Source organism: Pristiophorus japonicus, chromosome 18, assembly GCF_044704955.1.
Source record: "Pristiophorus japonicus isolate sPriJap1 chromosome 18, sPriJap1.hap1, whole genome shotgun sequence".
Classification (NCBI taxonomy): Eukaryota; Metazoa; Chordata; class Chondrichthyes; family Pristiophoridae; genus Pristiophorus; species Pristiophorus japonicus.
The window spans coordinates 43,443,942-43,470,225 of NC_091994.1; positions in this window are offsets into that span (position 1 = coordinate 43,443,942).

The window sequence follows — 26,284 nt, forward strand, 5'->3', positions numbered from 1 at the left end:
GGTGAATGTTCACTTCTTCATGAGGGTGTAATTTGATTGGCCGGCCTGTGTGCCCTTGTTGCAGCAGCTACCTCACCCAGGCCCTCCCTGACGGCCTGTGCCATCACTTGCATGCCCTCCCTGATGGCCTGTGCCGTCACTTGCATGCCCCCTGACATTCCCTCCCTCATTTCCCGTGTCATTACTGCTATTTCTCCTGTCAGTACCGTTACCTCTTCACCCACTGCAGACGCTGCCCACGAGTGATCGGGTAAGGTCATTGCTCTCCACACCCAGTGCCACAGCCTGACCCTCATCTGTTGCACGCTGCATCTCAGGAGAGCGTGTTTCAATTCTCCTTCTCCTCTGCCTGGGTCTGCCTCGTGGCACCACTCCAGTGGGAGGCGCAGGCTGGGACGGTGGGGCCCTGGGTGTAAAATGCTGCATTACACCACCACCAGCACCACTGGGACCTGCAACGTCGGAATCTGTGAAACCATAAAATGTCGGACCAGAACCTATGCAAGTGTTTGAAACACTGATGTCAGTTGATGTGGGCTCATAAATATTAAGTTCTGAAGTCTCCCCTGCAGACATTTCAATCAACCCCTGCAGCCACCCTTGGTCTGGATCGTCCGCATCTGGTTCTTCTGGTTCTTCTTCTGTATGTTCAGGATCTTCAGGATTGGCATCATCTTCTGCAAAATATAACAGAACAGTCAAATGGTTAGCAGCACAGGAGGGGGCAGGATGGGTGGCATGAGTACTCTCCCACATAGCAGGCCAGGCAGCAGGTTGATTTGAAGGGCCACGATGCATTTTCAGGACGTGCCCTCTCCCTCGCGTGTGGGCCCAGCTTGTGCTGTACTGATTGCTTTTCTCCAGGTATGACTCATCAAAGCAGCGACCCTCTGTTCCAAGGGTGTTAGTGGATGCAGATTTGGCAGGTCTCCTCCTGTTCGAGTTCTTTCCCTTTTGTTGTGGGCCAATTTCTTCTGCAAAGATTAAAATATAACTTTTTACAGAGTGCGTCTTTCTACAGGGTGGGACATATACACATTTACAATTTAAATTCCATTGAAAAATGAAAATATTACTTGCATTAACGACTTGACCAAGATCGTGCCATTTCTTTTTACACTGGCTTCCAGATCTCCTGGTATGCACCACTGCACAGTAATCTTCTGCAACTAGGTTCCAGCATTTCTTCATTTCTTTGGGTGGCACTTTTGTGCGACCTCTATTGCTGGTATCCCGCTCCTGCCATCTCTGCTCAATGACATTCACCAGTGTCTCCACTTCATCATTGCAAGAAATTCTTCATTCTTGGTGGACGTTGTTCCACTGCTATACTGAATTGACATTCAGTGATTTTTCAAAGCACACAGTCCTTATTTTGCATGCACCTATGCAGCACTTGTTCTGGAAGGTTAGCAGCAACAAACAGCACTCACTGATTCCAGCAGCTGATTTCTTCCACAGTACTGCTAACAGCACTCCTTCAGGCACAAAAAATCAGTCAGAAGGCTTTGCACAGCTCCACAAAACCAAAAATCACTCTTCTGCATGTCCCTTTAAAGATGGTCAATTGCCAATGTTTGTGTGCCATTGTGCATGCGCGCATGCACCAACACGCATGTGCAACACTGCCGGCACTCAAAATGATGCTGGGCCCTAACCCCGTCCTCACTGCCAGCAGTACTTGGTCAGAACGCTTTTGCTCCGCCCCCAGCAGCTCCTGCTGTGCCGCGCTGAGCTGCAAACGGGCCGACAGATATCGGCGAATCGCGAGGTAAGGATTTGGCGCTTTTTCAGTTCTACAAATTAGACGGGCCTCTCTGAGGTGCGCCGTTCTACCGGGGGTCCGAAACTCGAGCCTAAAGAAACTATTTCCTCTGGTTGGGGAATCCAGAAGACATAAACTTAAAATTAGAACTAGGCTGTTCAGGGGTGATGTCAGGATGCACTTCTTCACACAAAGGGTACTGGGAATCTGAAACCCACTCCATTTCAAAGCTGTTGAGGCTGGGGGTCAACTGAAAATCTCAAAACTAAGGGTATTAAGGGATATGCAACCAATGGATTTGAAATACAGATCAGCCATGATCTAATTGAAAGGCGGAACAGGCTCGAGGGATTGAATGATCTATTCCTGTTCCTATGCTTCCTGCCAGTTTATTGGGCCCAAGTTTCGGGCTGTGCCTAAAATGGTGCAGCCCCGACCTGGACGCCCGTTTTTCGCGCCACAAAGTGCACCTAAAAAAAACTTACCTATTCTCCGGCTCCCTGCAGGCCCTCTGGAGCTGGGGCGCAGCACAACCTGCAGGGGGCGGAGCCAGGTCCCTGCGCTGAAAACAGTGCCGGGACCTCTGCACATGCACGCTACAGTGGGCGTGCATGTGCAGTAGCTCCAGGCGCCCAAAACTGTGGGAGGGGCCCGAAGCACGCAGCCCCTAGCCCTGGACGAATGGCCTCACTGGGGCTGCGTGAATAAGGCTCCTCCCACCCGACCACACCCGACTCGACCTCTGCTTCCCCCCGCAACCCCCCCCGCCGGCGACCTGACATCCGCTCCCCCCCCGCCGCCCCCCGCGACTCTTCCACCCCCCCCCGACCTCCGCGACTCCCCCCTGGACATCCGCGACTCTTCCCCCGCCCCCCGGACCTCCGCGACTCTCCTCCCCCGGACCTCCGCGACTCCCTCCCCCCCGGACCTCCGCGACTCTACCCCCCCTCCCCCCACTGGACCTCCGCGACCTCCCCCGAGACCCGACGCCACCTACCTGTAAATCCAGCCGAAGTCTTGGGCCCGGCCGTTTCAGCCTCCTTCTCTCCCTTCTCTCCCTTCCTTCCCTCCCTCTCTCCATCCTCTCTCCCTTCTCCCCCTCTCCCCTCCTCCATCCCTCCCTCCCTCCATCCTCTCTACCTTCTCCCCCTCTCTCCCCCCTCCTCTCCCCCCCCCTCCCCCCTCCTCTCCCCCTACCCTTCCTCCACCTTCCCCTCTTCCTCCCCACCCCGCTTCTCCCCCCCAGCCCCCTCCTCCTCTCCGCTTCTCCCCCCCAGCCCTCTCCTCCTCCCCCCACCTCCCCCCACCCCCCTCCTCCTCTCCCCTCCCCCTCAACCCCCACCCCCCTCCTCCTCCCCCGAACCCCCTCCTCCTCCCCCTCCCCCACCCATCTCCTCCTCCCCCCTCCCCCCCACCCACTTTCTTTCCCCCCCCCACCCACCTTCTCCCCCTCCCACCCACCTTCTCTCCCTCCCCTCGCTGTCAGAAACACAGACACTGACAGACAGAGAGCGAGTGACACACACACACAGACATACAGAGAGATGGAGACACTGACAGAGACACACTGGGGGGGCCGTCCCAGCACGCTGTTGGAGGACTCCCGGTGCTGCAATCGGTAAGTAGAAAATGTTTTATTTATTGATTTTTTTTTTAATTAATTTTTTATTAATTTTTTTTGATTGATTTATTGTTGATTTATTGATGTATTTATCATTTATTATTGATGATGGCTCTTTATTTGTAAAACTGAAGTGTTTAATGTTTGTAAACATCCCTTTAAACCACCCCCCCGCTCCCCCCATTCCCTTCGCCTAATTTGTAACCTACGCCTGATTTTCTAAAGTGTAGACAAGGTTTTTTCGAACGTACAAAAATCTTCACTTACTCCATTCTAAGTTAGTTTGGAGTAAGTTTTCACTGCCTAATCTTTGAAAACAGGCGTAAGTGGCCGGACACGCCCCCTTTTGAAAAAAAAATGTTGTTCCAAAGTGAAACTGTTCGAACTGACGAGAACTGGAGCAAACTAAATGCCGAGAATTCAAATTTCTAAGGTACTCCATTCTAAACCAGTTGCTCCAAAAAATCAGGAGCAACTCAGGCCGAAAGTTGGCCCCATTATGTCTATTTTGCTTCCGACTAGCTTACCCTGCTCAAACATCTTCCTACGAGCTTGTCCTGTCCCTCCCGCACTGGTTAATTCTCTCACCGTGACATTTCAGCAGCTCATACTTCTGTTTCAGCTTGGCTCAGTTGATAGCACACTTGCCTGAGTAAGATGATTGTAGGTTCAAACTCCACTCTAGAACTTCAGCTCATAATTTCGATTGATGCTTCAGTGTAGCACTGAAGACGTGCTGAATTACTAGGTAGTACCACCATAGGAACAGGAGTCGGCCATTCAGCCCCTTAAGCCTGTTCCACCATTCAATTAGTTTTGTACTTCAACTCCATGTACCTGCAGTTGAACCTTCAAATGAAAACTAATACTGAGGGTCCTGTTCCAGTGAGCATTAAAGATCACATGGCACCATTTGGCCCTCAAATAATAACACCAAAATCAGACGACCTGCCTTGCTATGTGGAAAATGGATGCTGTGTTTGCTCCACACAACAGTGACAGCACTTCAAAGTAATTATTAGAACATAAGAACATAAGAATTAGGAACAGGAGTAGGCCATCTAGCCCCTCGAGCCTGCTCCGCCATTCAACAAGATCATGGCTGACCTGGCCGTGGACTCAGCTCCACTTACCCGCCCGCTCCCTGTAACCCTTAATTCCCTTATTGGTTAAAAATCTATCTATCTGTGACTTGAATACATTCAATGAGCTAACATCAACTGCTTCCTTGGGCAGAGAATTCCACAGATTCACAACCCTCTGGGAGAAGAAATTCCTTCTCAACTCGGTTTTAAATTGGCTCCCCCGTATTTTGACGCTGTTCCCCCTAGTTCTAGTCTCCCCGACCAGTGGAAACAACCTCTCTGCCTCTATCTTGTCTATCCCTTTCATTATTTTAAATGTTTCTATAAGATCACCCCTCATCCTTCTGAACTCCGAGTAAAGACCCAGTCTACTCAATCTATCATCATAAGGTAACCCCCTCATCTCCGGAATCAGCCTAGTGAATCGAATCTGTACCCCCTCCAAAGCTAGTATATCCTTCCTTAAGTAAGGTGACCAAAACTGCATGTAGTACTCCAGGTGCGGCCTCACCAATACCCTATACAGTTGCAGCAGGACCTCCCTGCTTTTGTACTCCATCCCTCTCGCAATGAAGGCCAACATTCCATTCGCCTTCCTGATTACCTGCTGCACCTGCAAACTAACTTTTTGGGATTCATGCACAAGGACCCCCAGGTCCCTCTGCACCGCAGGATGTTGTAATTTCTCCCTATTCAAATAATATTCCCTTTTACTGTTTTTTTTCCCAAGATGGATGACCTCACACTTTCCGACATTGTATTCCATCTGCCAAACTTTAGCCCATTCGCTTAACCTATCTAAATCTCTTTGCAGCCTCTCTGTGTCCTCTACATAACCTGCTTTCCCACTAATCTTTGTGTCATCTGCAAATTTTATTACATTACACTCTGTCCCCTCTTCCAGGTCATCTATGTATATTGTAAACAGTTGTGATCCCAGCACTGATCCCTGTGGCACACCACTAACCACCGATTTCCAACCCGAAAAGGACCCATTTATCCTGACTCTCTGCTTTCTGTTAGCCAGTCAATTCTCTATCCATGCTAATACATTTCCTCTGACTCAGCGTACCTTTATCTTCTGCAGTAACCTTTTGTGTGGCACCTTATCGAATGCCTTTTGGAAATCTAAATACACCACATCCATCGGTACACCTCTATCCACCATGCTCGTTATATCCTCAAAGAATTCCAGTAAATTAGTTAAACATGATTTCCCCTTCATGAATCCATGCTGCGTCTGCTTGATTGCACTATTCCTATCTAGATGTCCCGCTATTTCTTCCTTAATGATAGTTTCAAGCATTTTCCCCACTACAGATGTTAAACTAACCGGCCTATAGTTACCTGCCTTTTGTCTGCCCCCTTTTTTAAACAGAGGCGTTACATTAGCTGCTTTCCAATCCGCTGGTACCTCCCCAGAGTCCAGAGAATTTTGGTAGATTATAACGAATGCATCTGCTATAACTTCCGCCATCTCTTTTAATGCCCTGGGATGCATTTCATCAGGACCAGGGGACTTGTCTACCTTGAGTCCCATTAGCCTGTCCAGCACTACCCCCCTAGTGATAGTGATTGTCTCAAGGTCCTCCCTTCCCACATTCCTGTGACCAGCAATTTTTGGCATGGTTTTTGTGTCTTCCACTGTGAAGTCGAAGCAAAATAATTGTGTAAGGTCTCAGCCATTTCCACATTTCCCATTATTAAATCCCCCTTCTCATCTTCTAAGGGACCAACATTTACTTTAGTCATTCTTTTCCGTTTTATATATCTGTAAAAGCTTTTACTATCTGTTTTTATGTTTTGCGCAAGTTTACCTTTGTAATCTATCTTTCCTTTCTTTATTGCTTTCTTAGGCATTCTTTGCTGTTGTTTAAAATTTTCCCAATCTTCTAGTTTCCCACTAACCTTGGCCACCTTATACGCATTGGTTTTTAATTTGATACTCTTCTTTATTTCCTTGGTTATCCACGGCTGGTTATCCCTTCTCTTACCGCCCTTCTTTATCACTGGAATATATTTTTGTTGAGCACTGTGAAAGAGCTCCTTAAAAGTCCTCCACTGTTCCTCAATTGTGCCACCGTTTAGTCTGTGTTTCCAGTCTACTTTAGCCAACTCTGCCTCATCCCACTGTAGCCCCTTTGTTTAAGCATAGTACGCTCATTTGAGACACTACTTCCTCACCCTCAATCTTTGTTACAAATTCAACCATACTGTGATCACTCATTCCGAGAGGATCTTTTACTAGGAGATCGTTTATTATTCCTGTCTCATTACACAGGACCAGATCTAAGATAGCTTGCTCCCTTGTAGGTTCTGTAACATACTGTTCTAAGAAACAATCCCGTATGCATTCTATGAATTCCTCCTCCAGGCTACCTCGTGCGATTTGATTTGACCAATCGATAAGTAGGTTAAAATCCCCCATGATTACTGCCGTTCCTTTTTCACAAGCCTCCATTATTCCCTTGATTATTGCCCACCCCACCATGAAGTTATTATTTGGGGGCCTATAAACTACCAGTGACTTTTTCCCCTTACTATCTCTAATCTCCACCCACAATGATTCAACATTTTGTTCATTAGAGCCAATATCGTCTCTCACAACTGCCCTGATATCATCCTTTATCAACAGAGCTACCCCACCTCCTTTCCCTTCTTGTCTATCTTTCCGAATCGTCAGATACCCCTGTATGATTAATTCCCAGTCTTGGCCACCCTGCAACCATGTTTCTGTAATGGCCACCAAATCATACCCATTTGTAATGATTTGTGCCATCAACTCATTTACTTTATTTCGAATGCTGATGCAATATAATGTGGATAAATGTGAGGCTATCCACTTTGGTGGCAACAACAGGAAGAGAGAATATTATCTGAATGGTAACAGATTAGGAAAAGGGGAGGTGCAACGAGACCTGGGTGTCATGGTACATCAGTCATTGAAGTTTGCGGTGAAGAAGGCAAATGGCATGTTGGCCTTCCCATAGCTAGAGGATTTGAATATAGGAGCAGGGAGGTCTTACTGCAGTTGTACAGAGCCTTGGTGAGGCCACACCTGAAATATTGTGTTCAATTTTGGTCCCCTAATCTGAGGAAGGACGTTCTTGCTATTGAGGGAGTAAAGCGAAGGTTCACCAGATTGATTCCCTGGATGGCAGGACTGACATATGAGGAGAGACTGAATCAACTGGGCTTTTATCCACTGGAGTTTAGAAGAATGAGAGGGGATCTCATAGAACCATATAAAATTCTGACGGGATTGGACAGGTTAGAGGCAGGAAGAATGGGATTGAAGGCCGATAAATCCCCAGGGCCTGATGGACTGCATCCCAGAGTACTGAAGGAGGTGGCCTTGGAAATAGTGGATGCATTGACAGTCATTTTCCAACATTCCATTGACTCTGGATCAGTTCCTATGGAGTGGAGGGTAGCCAATGTAACCCCACTTTTTAAAAAAGGAGGGAGAGAGATAACAGGGAATTATAGACCGGTCAGCCTGACATCGGTAGTGGGTAAAATGATGGAATCAATTATTAAGGATTTCATAGCAGTGCATTTGGAAAGAGGTGACATGATAGGTCCAAGTCAGCATGGATATTTGGACTTTCAGAAGGCTTTCGACAAGGTCCCACACAAGAGATTAATGTGCAAAGTTAAAGCACATGGCATTGGGGGTAGTGTGCTGACATGGATTGAGAACTGGTTGTCAGTCAGGAAGCAAAGAGTAGGAGTAAATGGGGACTTTTCAGAATGGCAGGCAGTGACTAGTGGGGTACCGCAAGGTTCTGTGCTGGGGCCCCAGCTGTTTACACTGTACATTAATGATTTAGACGAGGGGATTAAATGTAGTATCTCCAAATTTGCGGATGACACTAAGTTGGGTGGCAGTGTGAGCTGCGAGGAGGATGCTATGAGGCTGCAGAGCGACTTGGATAGGTTAGGTGAGTGGGCAAATGCATGGCAGATGAAGTATAATGTGGATAAATGTGAGGTTATCCACTTTGGTGGTAAAGACAGAGAGACAGACTATTACCTGAATGCTAACAGATTAGGAAAAGGGGAGGTGCAAAGAGACCTGGGTGTCATGGTACATCAGTCATTGAAGGTTGGCATGCTGGTACAGCAGGCGGTTAAGAAAGCAAATGGCATGTTGGCCTTTATAGCGAGGGGATTTGAGTACAGGGGCAGGGAGGTGTTGCTACAGTTGTACAGGGCCTTGGTGAGGCCACACCTGGAGTATTGTGTACAGTTTTGGTCTCCTAACCTGAGGAAGGACATTCTTGCTATTGAGGGAGTGCAGCGAAGGTTCACCAGACTGATTCCCGGGATGGCGGGACTGACCTATCAAGAAAGACTGGATCAACAGGGCTTGTATTCACTGGAGTTCAGAAGAATGAGAGGGGACCTCATAGAAATGTTTAAAATTCTGATGGGGTTAGACAGGTTAGATGCAGGAAGAATGTTCCCAATGTTGGGGAAGTCCAGAACCAGGGGACACAGTCTAAGGATAAGGGGTAAGCCATTTAGGACCAAGATGAGGAGGAATTTCTTCACCCAGAGAGTGGTGAACCTGTGGAATTCTCTACCACAGAAAGTTGTTGAGGCCAATTCACTAAATATATTCAAAAAGGAGTTAGATGAAGTCCTTACTACTAGGGGGATCAAGGGGTATGGCGAGAAAGCAGGAATGGGGTACTGAAGTTGCATGTTCAGCCATGAACTCATTGAATGGCGGTGCAGGCTAGAAGGGCCGAATGGCCTATTCCTGCACCTATTTTCTATGTTTCTATGTTTCTATGTTTCCCGTTGCTGGGAAGTTCCAGAACCAGGGGCCACAGTCTAAGAATAAGGGGTAAGCCATTTCGGACTGAGATGAGGAGAAACTTCTTCACTCAGAGAGTGGTTAACCTGTGGAATTCTCTACCGCAGAAAGTTGTTGAGGCCAGTTCGTTAGATATATTCAGGAGGGAGTTAGATATGGCCCTTACGGCCAAAGCGAACAAGGGGTATGGAGAGACAGTAGGAAAGGGGTACTGAGGTTGAATGATCAGCCATGATGTTATTAAATGGCGGTGCAGGCTCGAAGGGCCGAATGGCCTGCTCCTGCACCTAATTTCTATGTTTCTATGTTTCTAATTTATTGAATGTGAAGCACTTTTTTATTTCTGAGTGGTATGATGCGACATTGTTTAAATGCCAGTTCCTTTTTTCCTTCCACAGCCGATTCCATTTGGTCTCTGTCAATAGCCACAGACAGGTTTGCAGAAGGTCCATCAGACTGTTGTTGTTCGATCAGCGCATACAGATCATATAAACAATTGTAGCACCCGTGTGCAGAGAAATAAAAATGTATGCATTGTTCAACTTATTTCATCGTAAGTAACAAAGGCTGGCATTTATTGATTAAACTAAAATTGTCAGTTGTCAATCTCGTGTCCCTCCGAGGCAGTCTAATGAAGGCAGTCTAATGCCCGGTGTCAATCATTATGTGTCAGATTCCATTTAAATATCGATTGTCAACTAAGTGAAGGACTAACGCTCACTGTGCAGGATACCAGCAAGGTTGAAGAGTACAAGAGAAGACGAGGCAAATCAGGAGGCATTGATTAGTGATTGGCTTGGGGTTTGACAGTCTGGCAGGAGGTGTGTTCCCTCCTGTAGATTTTTGATTGAGGAACCTTGGTGAAGTGTCAAGACCCATTGTGCAGGAGTGCAGGGCATCACATGTTTGAAAGCAGTAAGTGACGATAATGCAAAAGCCAAATATAGCGGATGCTGCACATCTGAAATAAAAGCAGAAATGTTGGTCAGGCAGCATCTGCGAAGAGAGAAACAGTTCACGTTTCAGGTTGATGACCTTTCATCAGAAGAAATGATAAAGTACTGATTAACTGATGTTGTTAGGGCTTTAAAATGCTGAAAACCATATGAAGAAGGGAAGACTGGGGGAGTGAAAGAGTTTTACTGTTTTGAGGTCTCCTTTAAGAAATGAGTTGGAAAAGGAAGCAATGAAGTGAGTCTAAGTGAGGGAGCAGGAAGCAGGGAGTGTGTACGGGATGGTGATGATGCATTTATCGAATCCATGATAGTCCAGAGGGGAGATGTGAACTCTCCCTCTGATAAACTAGTGCCCAGATGTGGACTATCCCTTTAATAGTCCTGTGCATAGAGGTGTTCGCTCCCTCTGATAGTCTAGTGGGGGTGCTCTTCTCAGTTTGGCGCTAAGGTGCATTAGGCACAGTGTGGAGTAGCCTTTACTCTCCTTCTACGCGTAGAATGCCTGACCTGGAAGTGCTTAATGGGACAATGTAGCGGGACCTTTACTCTCCATCACAATGTGCTATACTCGGAAATGTTTAGTGAGTTCCTAAAAGCCTTCAGTGCTGTTTCATTTCCCAACACTGACCACTCTCACCTTAATGAGCGCAAAATCGTTTAAATAAAACATAACATACGATGATTATAGTTGTCATTTTTTTGTGTATATTTTTAAATTATGAATGAGCAAGCAGAATTCTTGCCGATACATTATATAGCTATCAAACACATCATACAATCCAGAAGTGTTCTGGATTGCATGATGTGTTTGATAGCTATATAATTGCTTTGTCTTCTCTCACTCGTGAGTTACATGCTCTCACTGTCTGATTTGGCAGTTGTTGCTACAGGACGATGAATTCTCTTTTTGTTGGATCTTTTACCCGTTTCGTACTCATTCACAACATAGCAATGCATTTATTCCAAGTTATGACATTCTGGGGGCCAGAATTGCCCCGAGGCCTGCCTGGGGTGGCGGGAACCTTTGGGCCCAGGTCAGTTAACGCCCAGGGTGGAAGTCTCACCTGCAGCATGGATTTGCCCTTTGTGCCCCTCAACTGAGATTGATCGCTGTCTCAGGGGCTCCACCTCGTTGGAGGTCAGCGCCGCACTGAACAGGTCAGCACTACGCGGCTGCTCTGCATCGCGCTGATGCATTTCATGCCCCTCCCATTCACTTAAAGGAGCTGGCTGCTGCGGACCCTGCTTGGCCCTTTGGTGGCCACCAGGTACTATCTCGAATGGGCCAGCGGCCCGGCTTGCAAAGAGGAGTGCCAGGCTGCATGATGGTGACCCGGTCGAGATGAGGGCTGCCATTGTCGGGCCGACGGAAAAATCAGCCGACAAAATAAAATGACGGCCTGGAGCATACATGTCTTTCCCTTTCAGGGGCGCCCCGGGCGGATGTCAGCGCCCCGCGAAGCTGGGACAATTTCCCCTGTGGTGCGCAAAGGTGTCGGCGTGGGGCGGTGAGGGATTGGCGTGCACGGCGATGACGTCATTGCCAGGTGCGCGCTGGCCCAGGGCACGGCGCAAACTCCAAATCGCCCCTAAAATCTCGGGAGAAACTTCGCGCCAGGAGCCACCGCTGGCCCCTACCCCAGGCGAAAAGGTAATTACGCCCCTACCGGCGGTGCTAACGGGACGCAAGAAAGGGGCAATTTTGGCCCGCTGGTCTCTTTGCTACATCCAACTGGCAAGACTCATTAGGCGTGCCTCTATATCGTCAATCGCACACCATTAATCTACCAATTGTATTGTCCAATTACGTTCGCGATGCAGTCTGTTGCATCACAGGTTCTGCTAAGTTTTGACATGATGCGGATTCATGATGTAAAAAAGAAAGCTTGCCAAAGGAACCAGTTGGAGATGAATAGTGAGTGAGGTCTTCACAGGCACTCAATTTATGGAATCAGGGACAATATCTGAGTATTATTGCTATTCATCTCCCACTAGAATCACCTAACCGTTTTTGGCTGCTTTCTTTTTCGTCCCATGTTGAGTACTTTGAACTTCAGCTTTGTCTGACAAGGACGCTGCATTTTCATTGGTTAACTCTTTGAGCACCATGTCTCTTTTTGTTTGGCTTTCAGAATATGCTTCATCCTTCTCTGATACATCTGGAAAAATTTTTCATGCAAATTTTGAAAGCTGACTGCCATAAAATGGGATAGGAGAAATGAGGAGAATAAAAATGTCTTCATTAACATTCATGGCTTCCCTGGGGGCAAAGCAATGATAAGCAAACGACTGCAGCAATTCATCTCACCACGTGAGGTACCAGGTGAGGAGGATTTTATTGTCGCTGACATTGCTTTTTCTTTCAATGTGCAACCTCAGTCCTCTCTGCCCAAGCTCATTGGCCTTGAGGTGGCTTTTCATCTTTCAGCTTTGGGGCCAAGATTTAAATCCAGTTTGGGATGATGGACCGAGAGTAATTTTCCATCTTACGGCTGTGAGGATCCTAATTGAAGTGGTTTGGGGCATTTGAATCCAGTTCCTAGTGAGTCCGCACCAGTAAGCTATTCCTAATTCAATACTATGTGGCACTTTCACTCAAGAAGGACTTGCAGCCACCAAACATAACACTTCGTTCCAAATCATCATCATAGGCAGTCCCTCGAAACGAGGATGACTTGCTTCCACGCCAAAAAGGGATTAGTTCACAGATGTTTCAATGAAGGACCTAATAGTCCAAATCTCGAACTACATCTTGAAGGGTGGAAGATGCCTGTGCTTGGATTTTTTTAACGTGTGGTGGTCGTTGCACACCAGCCACCACACGGGCTTGACCTAGCGGCAAGGATTAACCAAGATGACTAGAGACCAGCTCTGCTGCATGGACCTAGTGCGCACACATATCGCAATGTGGGCTGGCCTGTGCTGCCCCTGGGCCCTCGCCTCTTCTGGGCCACGAACTCACGCCTCTCCTGGGCCTCGATCACATCCTCAACAAACTCTCGTTGCTCCTACGCCCCCACCTCGCCAAATGGGGCAACCTTACTGTCATGTATTCAACCAGCATTGTAACCCATGTATAAATTGACCTAAGTTGTACACCGTGAGAACACTGACCACTAGGTGGGAGACACTCCTAACCTGGACCTTCAGGTATAAAAGGGGAAGCTCCACCCACCTTCATCATTTGAGTGCTAAGGAATAAAGGACAGGTCACAGACCGACCTTCTCTCAAGAATGGGCCTCATGTGCATTTATACTGTGTAGTAAGGACGTATCAATAGCGACAAGAAACTGGGATTTAAACCACGCGCGCATGGCCACTAGCAGAACAGACGAGAGGTACTGTGTTAAGGAATGGTTGGGACAGAGATTCAACATTGTTAAAGCAGCACACAGTTCTCCAGGCAGACAAGGGCAGTCAGGCATGCCCCAACATGTAGTCGAACCCAGAGGGGGAGTTCGACAGAGACAATGGCAAGCTGAACAGCGATTCACGCCATTGCAAGGGACAATGCGGCCAGTAATGGGGCCATCAACACCTGTTAATGGTGCACTCAAGGACAATAACAGGGGCAGTCAGGGATGATCAACTGGCAAGGGACCTTTTGTTTCAAACCGCAATTCATGCTGGAGGCGTGGAGGCACACACTCAGCCGGAGTTTGCAGAGATGAGCAAAATACCTGCAGAAATTGCAGAAATGGACACTGGGGGAAATCGCTGGAAGCTGAAGTTCAGTGAGTTCATGTGGAGCACATATACAGTTCATACACCAGGACGCCACCGATAATGATGAAAGTGCTCCTCAATGGCATCCCAGTATCAATGGAGTTAGACACAGGGGCCAGCGAGTCCCTGATGGGTATCAAACAGTTCGAAAAGTTGTGGGCATCCAAGGCCAGGAGGCCAAAATTATCGCCGATTGATGCACAGCTACGGACTTACACAAAGCAGATCATTCCGGTGCTAGGCAGCGCCATGGTAGTCGTGACCCACAAAGATTTGGAGAACAGGTTGCCACTCTGGATTGTCCCAGGGGACGGTCCCGCACTACTGGGGAGGAGTTGGCTTGCTGTCATGAACTGGAAATGGGGCGATGTCAATGCAATTTCCTCTGTGGAGCGAGTATCATGCTCACAGGTCCTGGACAAATTTGACTCATTATTTCAACCCGGCATTGGCACTTTCATGGGGGCCAAGGTAGTGATTCACATAAACCCGGATGCCAGACCAGTACACCACAAGGCCAGAGCGGTGCCGTACGTGATGCGGGAAAAGATAGAAGGCGAATTGGACCGCCTGTTGAGGGAAGGCATCATCTCGCCAGTCGAATTCAGTGACTGGGCGAGCCCGATTGTGCCGGTGCTCAAGGCAGATGGGTCGGTCAGGATATGTGGCGATTACAAAGCCACCATCAATCGGGTGTCACTCCAAGACCAGTACCCGCTACCGAGAGCGGAGGACCTCTTTGCGGTGGCAAACTTTTTTCAAAATTGGACCTGACCTCAGCTTACATGACCCAGGAGCTGGCGAGTGAGTCAAAGAAGCTGACCACCATCAGGACACACAAGGGGTTGTTTGATTACAACAGATGTCCGTTCGGGATTCGCTCAGCCGCCGCGATCTTCCAACGAAATATGGAAAGCCTCCTCAAGTCGATTCCAGGGACGGTAGTTTTTCAAGACGACATCCTCATTACGGGTTACGATACTGAAGAACACCTCCACAACCTGGAGGAGGTGCTACGCAGACTGGACCGGGTAGGTCTGCGACTGAAAAAGGCGAAGTGCGTCTTCCTAGCTCCAGAGGTAGAATTCCTGGGGATGAGGGTAGCAGCAGACGGGATCAGCCCTACTGCATCCAAGACGGAAGCGATCCAGAGAGCACCCAGACCCCGTAACACGATGGAGCTGCATTCGTTCCTGGGGCTCCTGAACTATTTTGGTAACTTTCTTCCCAAATTGAGCACGCTGCTAGAGCCGCTGTACGTGCTCCTACGCAAAGGTCGCGAATGGGTCTGGGGGGACAGCCAGGAAAGGGCTTTTAATAGAGCACGCAATTTGTTATGTTCCAACAATCTGTTAACGCTACATGACCCATGTAAGAAACTTGTGTTAACGTGCGATGCGTCGTCCTATGGTGTCGGGTGTGTGTTGCAGCATGTCAATGCCAAGGGTCAGTTACAGCCGGTAGCTTATGCCTCCAGGAGTCTGTACCAGGCAGAAAGGGGCTATGGGATGGTAGAAAAGGAGGCGCTCGCATGTGTATATGCGGTAAAGAAAATGCACCAGTACCTGTTTGGCAGGAAATTTGAGCTGGAGACAGATCACAAACCCCTAACGTCCCTTTTGGCCGACAACAAGGCCATAAATGCAACGCATCGGCCTGCATACAGAGGTGGGCACTCATATTAGCTGCCTATGACTACACAATTCGGCACAGACCGGGCACCGAAAACTGCGCCGATGCACTCAGCAGGCTCCCACTAGCCACCACTGAGGGGGCTACCGAGCATGGTGCTGAGATGGTCATGGCTGTTGAAGCTTTTGGAAGCGAAGACTCACCCGTGACAGCCCGTCAGATTAAAGTCTGGACAAATAGAGACCCGCTATTGTCTCCAGTCAAGAAATGTGCCCTGAATGGGGACTGGGCAGCCACATACAGGGCATGCCCTGAGAAATTTAAACCATTTCACAGGCGCAAGGATGAACTCTCGATTCAGGCTGATTGCCTACTGTGGGGAAACCGCGTAGTCATGCCCCAGATGGGCAGAGAGGTGTTCATCAGAGAACTCCACAATGGGCACCTGGGCATTGTCACGATGAAGGCAATTGCCAGGTCACATGTTTGGTGGCCAGGGATAGACGCAGATCTGGAACTTTGTGTTCGCAGGTGCAACGCGTGTGCCCAGCTAGGCTAGGCGCTCAGGGAAGCCCCCCTTAGCCCCTGGCCATGGCCCACCAAGCCTTGGTCACGCATCCATGTGGACTACGCAGGTCCTTTCATTGGGAAAATGTTTTTGGTTGTAGTAGACGCCTACACCAAATGGATCGAGTGTGACATTTTAAATTCAAGCACATCCTCTGCCACGGTAGAAAGTCTACGGGAAATGTTCACCGCCCACGGTCTACCGGACATCTTGGTCAGCGACAATGGCCCGTGCTTCACAAGCACTGAATTCCAGAACTTCATGGTAGGCAATGGAATTAACCATGTTAGAACAGCACCGTTCAAGCCGGCCTCAAATGGCCAGGCAGAACGAGCAGTGCAGATAATCAAACAGGGGATGCTCAGATTCCAAGGGGGTTCCCTACAAACCCGCTTATCACGCCTCCTGTTGGCCTATAGATCCCGACCACATTCGCTCACAGGGGTTCCACCCGCAGAGCTGCTAATGAAAAGGACGCTCAAAACCCGATTATCCCTTATACACCTCACCATGAAAGTAATTGTCGAGAGCAGGCGCCAGTCACAACATCACTACCACGACAGGAATGCGAGAGCGCGATGTATTGATGTAAATGATCCGGTTTTTGTCCTCAACTACGCTGCAGGGCCCAAATGGCTCGCAGGCACTGTGGTTGCCAAAGAGGGAAATAGGATTCTGGTCGTTAAACTTACCAATGGACAAATCTGCCGCAAACATGTGGATCAAACAAAAAGGAGGTTCAGCAACCCCATAGAAGAAGCAGAGGAAGAACACGATATAGAGTTCACTCCACCACAGGTGACCGAACACCGGAACCAAAGGGAGGAGAGCCCAGTCACTGTGGGCAGTCCGGACAGGCCTGAGGCACTGCAAACAGCAGACACTCAGGCCAGCGCCCAACAACCGGAGCTCCAACTCAGGTGCTCTACAAGGGAGCGTAAACCACCAGAGAGACTCAACCTGTGATCCCAATAAGACTTTGGGGGGGGAGGTGATGTCATGTATTCAACCAGCATTGTAACCCATGTATAAACTGACCTAAGTTGTACACCGTGAGAACACTGACCACTAGGTGGGAGACACTCCTAACCTGGACCTTCAGGTATAAAAGGGGAAGCTCCACCCACCTTCATCACTTGAGTGCTAAGGAATAAAGGGCAGGTCACAGACTGACCTTCTCTCAAGCATGGGCCTCGTGTGCATTTATACTGTGTAGTAAGGACGTATCACTTACAATCCACAGAAGTAATGATTTGCCTTGGTTGTTACATTCTAACCCTACTTGCAGCAGAAACTCATGCTGTAGAACTTGGCACAGAATCTGGGGCAAAAATTCCACACCTGATGCCTTGCACTTTCCAGCTCGATCATTGGGACAGCAGTTCTGAATCATTGCTTCGGCAGCTTGAAACGAATTATATTGTCTCTTCGACCATACAGCTATCTTGGCAAACACTGGCGATCAAGTTCTGTGACATTTCTTGTCTGTATGGGTCAGTACTACACTTGGCAGTGTATTGAACCATCAGGAAGGATGCAAATTATTTCAAAAAGAAGTAACCTTTTCCCTCCCGAAGAGCTCTTTATACGGTTCAGTTACAGGCAGGACAGAGCATTGTCCAATTGAGCCAGTGTGTCCTCACCTATTTATAATGGTCAGTCACGGACATCCCAACTGATGAATTAGCATTGTTCACTTTTGTATGTAGCAGATTTGGCACCAAATCTTTGTCTCCAACATATGGCAGTATCTGTGGACAGCTATGGCAGGAGTAGGAGATGGAGATTTAGGTCCAAGGTGAGAGGTATTGCCATACTGGCACTATCTGACTCACAGATTCTTTGGGACAGGTGTAGATAAAGGCCTACTGGAGGGATAGGTGGGGTATCATTATGATATATGGTGATTCTCTCTTCCCTTTGAAGAGGCAATTTGCAGCTCTAGCAGAATATATGGATAGGAAGAAAAAAAAGCAAGAGCACTTTTTGTAACATCCCAAAACACTGCACAGCCAATGAAGTGCTTTCGAAATGTATTCATTGTTGTGACATCCCACATGTGTGGTCGTCACTTTGTGCACAGCAAAGTCTGACAAACAGCAGTGACATAAATGGCCAAATAATCCATTTTACTGCTGTTGGTTGAAGGATAAATGTTAGCCAGGACACCAGGAAAGCTCCGCTGATCTTCTTTAAATAGTTCCTTAGGATCTTTTACATCCTACTCAGTATGCAGATGGGGCCTTGGTTTAACATCTATTCCAAAAAATGGTACCTCTGACAATGCAGTACACTCTTCGTACCACACCGGACTCAGCCTAAATTATTCATTCAATTCTCTAAAGTGGGGTTTGAACCAATGACATTCTCACTCAGAGGCAAGAGTGCACCACTGAGCCAAAGCTGCTACCCATGGCCAATGTCAGTAATTGGGATTTGGGTGACATTGGTAATGTTGTGTCTGCACCAGGGAGTGCATCCCCTAAAGTCCCAAGGGATCCCAGTATCCCTTGGGAGCACTGTATATAAGTCGGCTTCGAAGGCCTGTTACTCACTCTGGAGTGTCTTAATAAAGACTGAGGTCACTGTTACTTTAACCTCCCTGTGTGCAGCCTCATCTGTGTTAGGAACACAACAACTGTCGACGAGAAAACGAATCCACGCAAAGATAAAGCAAACTGTGAGCATCCTGGAGAAGTTCTCGGAGGGTGAGGACTGGGAAACCTATGTCGAATGGCTAGACCAGTACTTTGTAGCCAATGAGCTGGACGGAGAAGGAAGCGCTGCAAAAAGGAGAGCGGTCCTCCTCACAGTCTGCGGGGCACTGACCTACAGCCTCATGAAGAATCTTCTGGCTCCGTTGAAACCCACAGATAAGTCATATGAGGAGCTGTGTACACTGGTTCGGGAGCATCATAACCCGAGGGAGAGCGTGCTGATGGCGAGGTATCAGTTGTACACATGCCAGCGATCTGAAGGTCAAGAAATGGTGAGCTACGTCGCCGAGCTGAGGCGACTTGCAGGACAATGCAAATTTTCAGAGACTTTTTTGTACTGGGCATTGGCCACGAGACCATCCTACGAAAACCTTTGACTGTAGAGACACCAACCCTCAGTAAGGCCATTGCGATAGCACAGGCGTTTATGTCCACCAGTGATAACACCAAACAAATGTCTCAGCACACAAGTGCTGGCAATGTTCATAAATTAACTGGAACTGTGTTTGCGAGCAGAAATGTACAGGGCAGAAACCACGAGTATGCAACTGCCAGCAGGCCTCAGGTGACCCAGATGACTCAGAGTCCGCAACAAAGGATGAATGCAAGGCAATTCACACCTTGTTGGTGTTGTGGAGACTTCCATTCAGCCTATTCATGCCGCTTCAAAGGGTATGTTTGCAAGAGCAGTGGAACATTGGGGCACCTCCAACGAGCTTGCAGACAAGCTGCAAACTCTACAAAACCTGCTAACCACCATGTGGCAGAGGAAGATCAAAGCAATTTCGAGCCTCAGAGAGAGGAGGCAGATGCTGAAGTACACGGGGTGCACACATTTTCGTCGAAATGTCCACCTATAATGCTAAACGTAAAATTGAATGGCTTACCCGTAGCCATGGAACTGGACACTGGCGCTAGCCAATCCATCATGAGTAAAAAGATGTTTGAGAGACTGTGGTGCAACAAGGCACTCAGACCAGCCCTGAGCCCCATCCACACGAAACTGAGAACGTACACCAAAGAACTTATCACTGTCCTGGACAGCGCCATTGTCAAGGTCACATACGAGGGCACGGTGCATGAACTGCCACTCTGGATTGTCCCGGGCGATGGCTCCATACTGCTTGGAAGGAGCTGGCTGGGCAAAATCCGCTGGAACTGGGATGACATCCGAGTGCTATCACATGTCGATGAGGCCTCATGCACCCAGGTTCTAACCAAATTTCTTTCCCTTTTTGAGCCAGGCATTGGAACCTTTTCCGGGGCGAAGGTGCAGATCCACTTGGTCCCAGAGGCACGACCCATTCACCACAAGGCCGAGTGGTACCTCACATGATGAGGGAGAGAGTGGAAATCGAGCTGGACAGGCTGCAACGCGAGGGCATCATCTCCCCAGTGGAATTCAGTGAGTGGGCTAGCCCGATTGTTCCAGTACTCAAAAGTGTTGGCACAGTCAGGATTTGCAGCGATTATAAAGTAACTATTAATCATTTCTCGCTACAGGACCAATAGCCGCTACCTAAGGCAGACGACCTATTTGCGACGCTGGCAAGAGGCAAGACGTTCACCTGACTTCGACCTACATGACGCAGGAGCTGGAGGAGTCTTTGAAGGGCCTCACCTGCATCAACACGCACAAGGGACTGTTCATCTACAACAGATGCCCGTTTGGAATTCGGTCGGCTGCAGCAATCTTCCAGCGAAACATGGAGAGTCTACTCAAGTTGGTACCACGCATGGTGGTTTTTCAGGACGACATATTGGTCACGGGTCGGGACACCGCCGAGCACCTACAAAACCTGGAGGAGGTCCTCCAGCGACTGGATTGCGTAGGGCTGCGGCTGTGAAGAGGTCGAAATGCGTCTTCATGCCAACAGAAGTTGAGTTTTTGGGAAGAAAGATCGCGGCGGACGGCATTCAGCTCACAAACGCCAAGAATCAGGAACGCATGCAGGCCACAGAATGTCACGGAGCTGCGGTCGTTCCTCGGACTCCTCAACTATTTTGGAAACATCCTACCGGGGTTAAGTATCCTCTTAGAGCCCATACATGTGTTATTGCGTAAAGGTGAGAACTGGGTATGGGGAAAAAAACAAGTAATTGCTTTTGAGAAAGCCAGAAACATTTTATGCTCCAACAAGCTGCTTATATTGTATAACCCATGTAAAAGACTTGTGTTAGCATGTGACGCGTCGTCGTACGGAGTCGGGTGTGTATTACAACAAGCTAACGTTGCGGGGAAGTTGCAACCTGTCGCCTATGCTTCCAGGATCTTGTCTAAGGCCGAGAGGGCCTTCAGCATGATTGAGAAAGAGGCATTAGCGTGTGTGTTCGGGGTAAAGAAAATGCATCAGTACCTGTTTGGCCTCAAATTTGAGCTGGAAACCGATCACAAGCCCCTCACATCTCTGTTCGCTGAAAACAAGGGGATAAATACTAATGCCTCAGCCCGCATACAAAGGTGGGCACTCGCGCTATCAGCGTATAACTATACCATCCGCCACAGGTCAGGCACCGAGAACTGTGCGGATGCTTTCAGTTGGCTACCATTGCCCATCACGGGGGTGGAAATGGCGCAGCCTGCAAACTTGTTGATGGTGGCACAGCCTGCAGACTTGTTGATGGTCATGGAAGCGTTTGAAAATGATAAATCACCTATCACGGCCCGCCAGATTAGGACTTGGACCAGCCAAGATCCTCTGCTGTCCCTAGTAAAAAACTGTGTACTGCACGGGAGCTGGGCCAGCATCCCCGTTGAATTGCAAGAGTTAATTAAGCCGTTCCAGTGGCGAAAGGACGAGCTGTCCATTCAGGCAGACTGCCCTGTTGTGGGGTAACCGCGTAGTGCTACCCAAAAAGGGCAAGGAGACATTCATCTCGGATCTCCACAGCACACACCCGGGTATAGTAATGATGAAAGCGATAGCCAGATCCCACGTGTGGTGGCCTGGTATCGACTCTGACTTAGAGTCCTGTGTACGGCAATGCAGCGTATGTGCTCAGTTGAGCAACGCGCCCAGAGAGGCACCAGTAAGTTTGTGATCCTGGCCCTCCAGACCATGGTCGAGGATCCATGTCGACTATGCGGGCCCGTTTCTCGGTAAAATGTTTCTGGTGGTGGTGGATGCTTTTTCAAAATGGATTGAATGTGAAATAATGTTGGGAAGCACCGCCACCGCCACCATTGAAAGCCTGAGGACCATGTTTGCCACCCACGGCCTGCCTGACATACTGGTCAGTGACAACGGGCCATGTTTCACCAGTGCTGAATTTAAAGAATTCATGACCCGCAATGGGATCAAACATGTCACCTCGGCCCCGTTTAAACCAGCCTCCAATGGGCAGGCAGAGCGGGCAGTACAAACAATCAAACAAAGCCTCAAATGAGTCACAGAAGGCTCACTCCAAACCCGCCTGTCCCGAGTACTGCTCATCTACCGCATGAGACCCCACTCGCTCACAGGGGTGCCCCCGGCTGAGCTACTCATGAAAAGGACACTTAAAACCAGACTCTCGCTGGTTCACCCCAACCTGCATGATCAGGTAGAGAGCAGGCAGCAGCAACAAAATGTAAACGATGGTCGTGCCACTGTGTCACGGGAAATTGATCTGAATGACCCTGTGTATGTGCTAAACTATGGACATGGTTCCAAGTGAATCGCGGGCATGGTGATAGCTAAAGAAGGGAGTAGGGTGTTTGTAGTCAAACTAGACAATGGACAAATTTGCAGAAAGCACCTGGACCAAATGAGGCTGCGGTTCACAGACTGCCCTGAACAACCCACAGCAGACACCACCTTTTTAGAGCGCACAACACACACCCAAAGGATCAACAACACCATGCCGGACCAGGAAATCGAACCCATCATGCCCAACAGCCCAGCAAGGCCAGGCTCACCCAGCAGCCCTGCAGGGCCAACAACACGCCAGCCCAGCGAGGGCACAGCCAACACACCAGAACAGACATTTGTACCGAGGCGGTCCACCAGGGAATGAAAGGCTCTCGACCACCTCACTTTGTAAATAGTTTTCACTTTGACTTTGGGGGGGGAGTGATGTTGTGTATCTCTAAAGCATGCACTCCCATGTTCCGCCACCAGGGAGCACATCCCCTGAAGTCCCAAGGGATCCCAGCATCCCTTGGGAGCACTGTACATAAGCTGGCCTCTAAGCCCTGTTACTCATTCTGGAGTATCTTAATAAAGACTGAGGTCACTGTTACTTTGACCTCCCTGTGTGCAGTCTCATCTGTGTTAGGAACACAACAGGTAAGGCCACGTTTATGCCTATCCCAAATTGCCATGTGAAGTTGGCCTTCTTCTTAAGTATTTGCAACCAGCCAAGTAGTATGGGAAAGGAGTTACATATAGGGTAAGGGTAGTAGGTTCCCTTACTTGATGGACCAGTTGGATTTTTACAACAATCATTTAAAAGCTATTTTCTCCCGGTATCAGCCCATAACTTACAATTTCACAGCTAATCCAATATGATGATCACTCTACCACCAAACTGACAATCAGACTGCTATGTGGCAGAGATCGCCCCAGGGACGACATATCTGTAAACTATTGGAACAAATATAATAGTCTGTGAGGAATAAATTAGCGCCAGGAGTGAATTGCTTGCAGAAAACTATGTGTCTTTTCAATGAGATGTGGGTTGCCTGCATTGTGCTGTGTGTTGTGTTGTGCAAGAGTGAATTACCTTCTGAGAGCCAAGAATTAAATTGTGGTACAGAGTAAACTGCTTGCAGTGTATCATTTGTCCCACTATATAAGGAGTGAGTTACTGAGAGAACAGCTTGTGGTGATATTGTGCTCTGCCCCATGTGTTGTGTTGTGCTTACAGAATGAATTGCCTACTGAGTATCAAGTGCCGTAATGTGCAGAGTGGATTGGCTTTGAGTGCCACTTGTTTGGTAATTTGAGATTTTGATGAATTGTGCTTTCAAATTAAAATGCTGTGTGAGAAGGGCTTGTGAAAAATCTGCGGGAAATCACAAACTCTGAATTGGGAGCCAATGCCCAAATATTGTACAACTGTACTCCATGTGTTCAACTAATGGCTCCAATGAGATCAAACAGCCAATGTTTTGACACTTGGTTATTAATTCATCACCTACCATTCCATGCTAGGCTACTTACCTGAAGCTTTAGACACTTTTTACAATATCAGGAAGCAAGTGAGTATGTGGCACTTTCTCAGCAGTCAATTTTAGTGATGTTAGTTGAAGAAGGAGAAGGCTGCCCATTGCTTTGGAGTCATCTTTTGAGGTTAGAGACATACAGGAAAATGAGCACATTTAATTGACACAGACTTATTCACTCAGCTGATGATTATTGGCATGCTCGTGTGGAGGCAAAGAAAGCTGGTGTGCTGTCATGTTGTAGGACAGGTACGACTTGAGGTGTCTACTGTACATGGTCCATGTCTCTGAGCCATACAGGAGGGCGGATATTACTACAGCCCTGTAGACCTTGAGCTTGGTGGCAGATTTGAGGGCCTGGTTTTCAAACACTCTTTTCCTTAGGTGGCCAAAGGCTGCACTGACGCACTGGAGGCGGCGTTGGATCTCGTCGTCAATGTCTGCTCTTGTTGATAAGAGGCTCCCAAAGTATGGGAAATGGTCCATGTTGTCCAGGGCCACGCCATGGATCTTGATGACTGGGGGACAGTGCTGTGCGGCGAGGACAGGCTGGTGGAGGTCCTTTGTCTTGTGGATGTTTAGTGTAAGGCCCATGCTTTCGTAATCCTCAGTAGATACGTTGACTATGACTTGGAGTTCAGCTTCTGTATGTGCGTAGACACAGGAGTCCTCCACATACTGTAGCTTGACGACAGAGGTTGGGGTGGTCTTGGACCTGGCAAGGAGACGGTGCAGGTTGAACAGGTTCCCACTGGTTCTGTAATTTAGTTCCACTCCAGCGGAATGCTTGTTGACTGTGAGGTGAAGCATGGCAGCGAGGAAGATTGAGAAGAGGGTTGGGGTGATGACGCAGCCCTGTTTGACTCCAGTCCGGACGTGGATTGGGTCTGTAATGGATCCGTTGGTAAGGATCACGGCCTGCATGTCGTCGTGGAGCAGGCGGAGGATGGTGACGAACTTGTGGGGGCATCCGAAACAGAGGAGGACGCTCCATAGACCCTCGCAGTTGACAGTGTCAAAGGCCTTTGTAAGGTTGAAGAAGGCCATGTATAAGGGCTGGTGCTGTTCTCTGCATTTCTCCTGCAGCTGTTGCACTGTAAAAATCATGTCCGTTGTGCCCCATAGGGGACGAAATCCGCACTGTGATTCCAGGAGGAGCTCCTCAGCACAGGGAGGAGATGGTTGAGGAGGACTCTAGCGACGACTTTCCCAGTGGCTGTTAACAGGGAGATTCCTCTGTAGTTGCTGCAGTCAGACTTGTACCCTTTTTTAAAGATGGTCATAGAAACATAGAAACATAGAAAATAGGTGCAGGAGCAGGCCATTCGGCCCTTCGAGCCTGCACCGCCATTCAATATGATCATGGTTGATCATTCAACTTCAGTACCCCACTCACGCCTTCTCTCCATACCCCCTAATCCCTTTAGCCGTAAGGGTCACATCTAACTTCCTCTTGAATATATCCAATGAACTGGACTCAACAACTTTCGGTGGTAGAGAATTCCACAGGTTCACCACTCTCTGGGTGAAAAAGCTTCTCCTCATCTCGGTCTTATATGGCTTACCCCTTATCCCTAGACTGTGACCCCTGGTTCTGGACTTCCCCAACATCGGGAACATTCTTCCTGCATCTAACCTGTCCAGTCCCGTCATAATTTTATATGTTTCTATGAGATCGCCTCTCATTCTTCTAAATTCCGGTGAGTATAAGCCTAGCCGATCTGGTCTTTTTTCATATGTCAGTCCTGCCATCCCAGGAATAAGTCTGGTGAACCTTGGCTGCACTCCCTCAATAGCAAGCACATCCTTCCTCAGATTAGGAGACCAAATCTGCACCCAATACTCAAGGTGTGATCTCACCAAGGCCCTGTACAACTGCAGTAAGACCTCCCTGCTCCTATACTCAAATCCTCTCGCTATGAAGGCCAGCATGCCATTTGCTTTCTTTACTGCCTGCTGTACCTGCATGCCTACCTTCAGTGACTGATGTACCATGACACCCAGGTCTTGTTGCACCTCCCCTTTTACTCACAATCACTGCATCTCTGAGAACGCCTGGCATGCTCTCCTCCCTCCAGATGACAGAGGTGAGGTCATGTATTCGCGCCAGCAGTGCCTCCATGCCGTACTTCAGTGCCTCAGCGGGGATTCCATCCGCTCCCATAGCCTTGTTGTTCTTAAGCTGTCTTATGGCTTTTTCTACCTCATGCAGTGCTGGAGTTTTACTGAGGTGGTGGCGGGT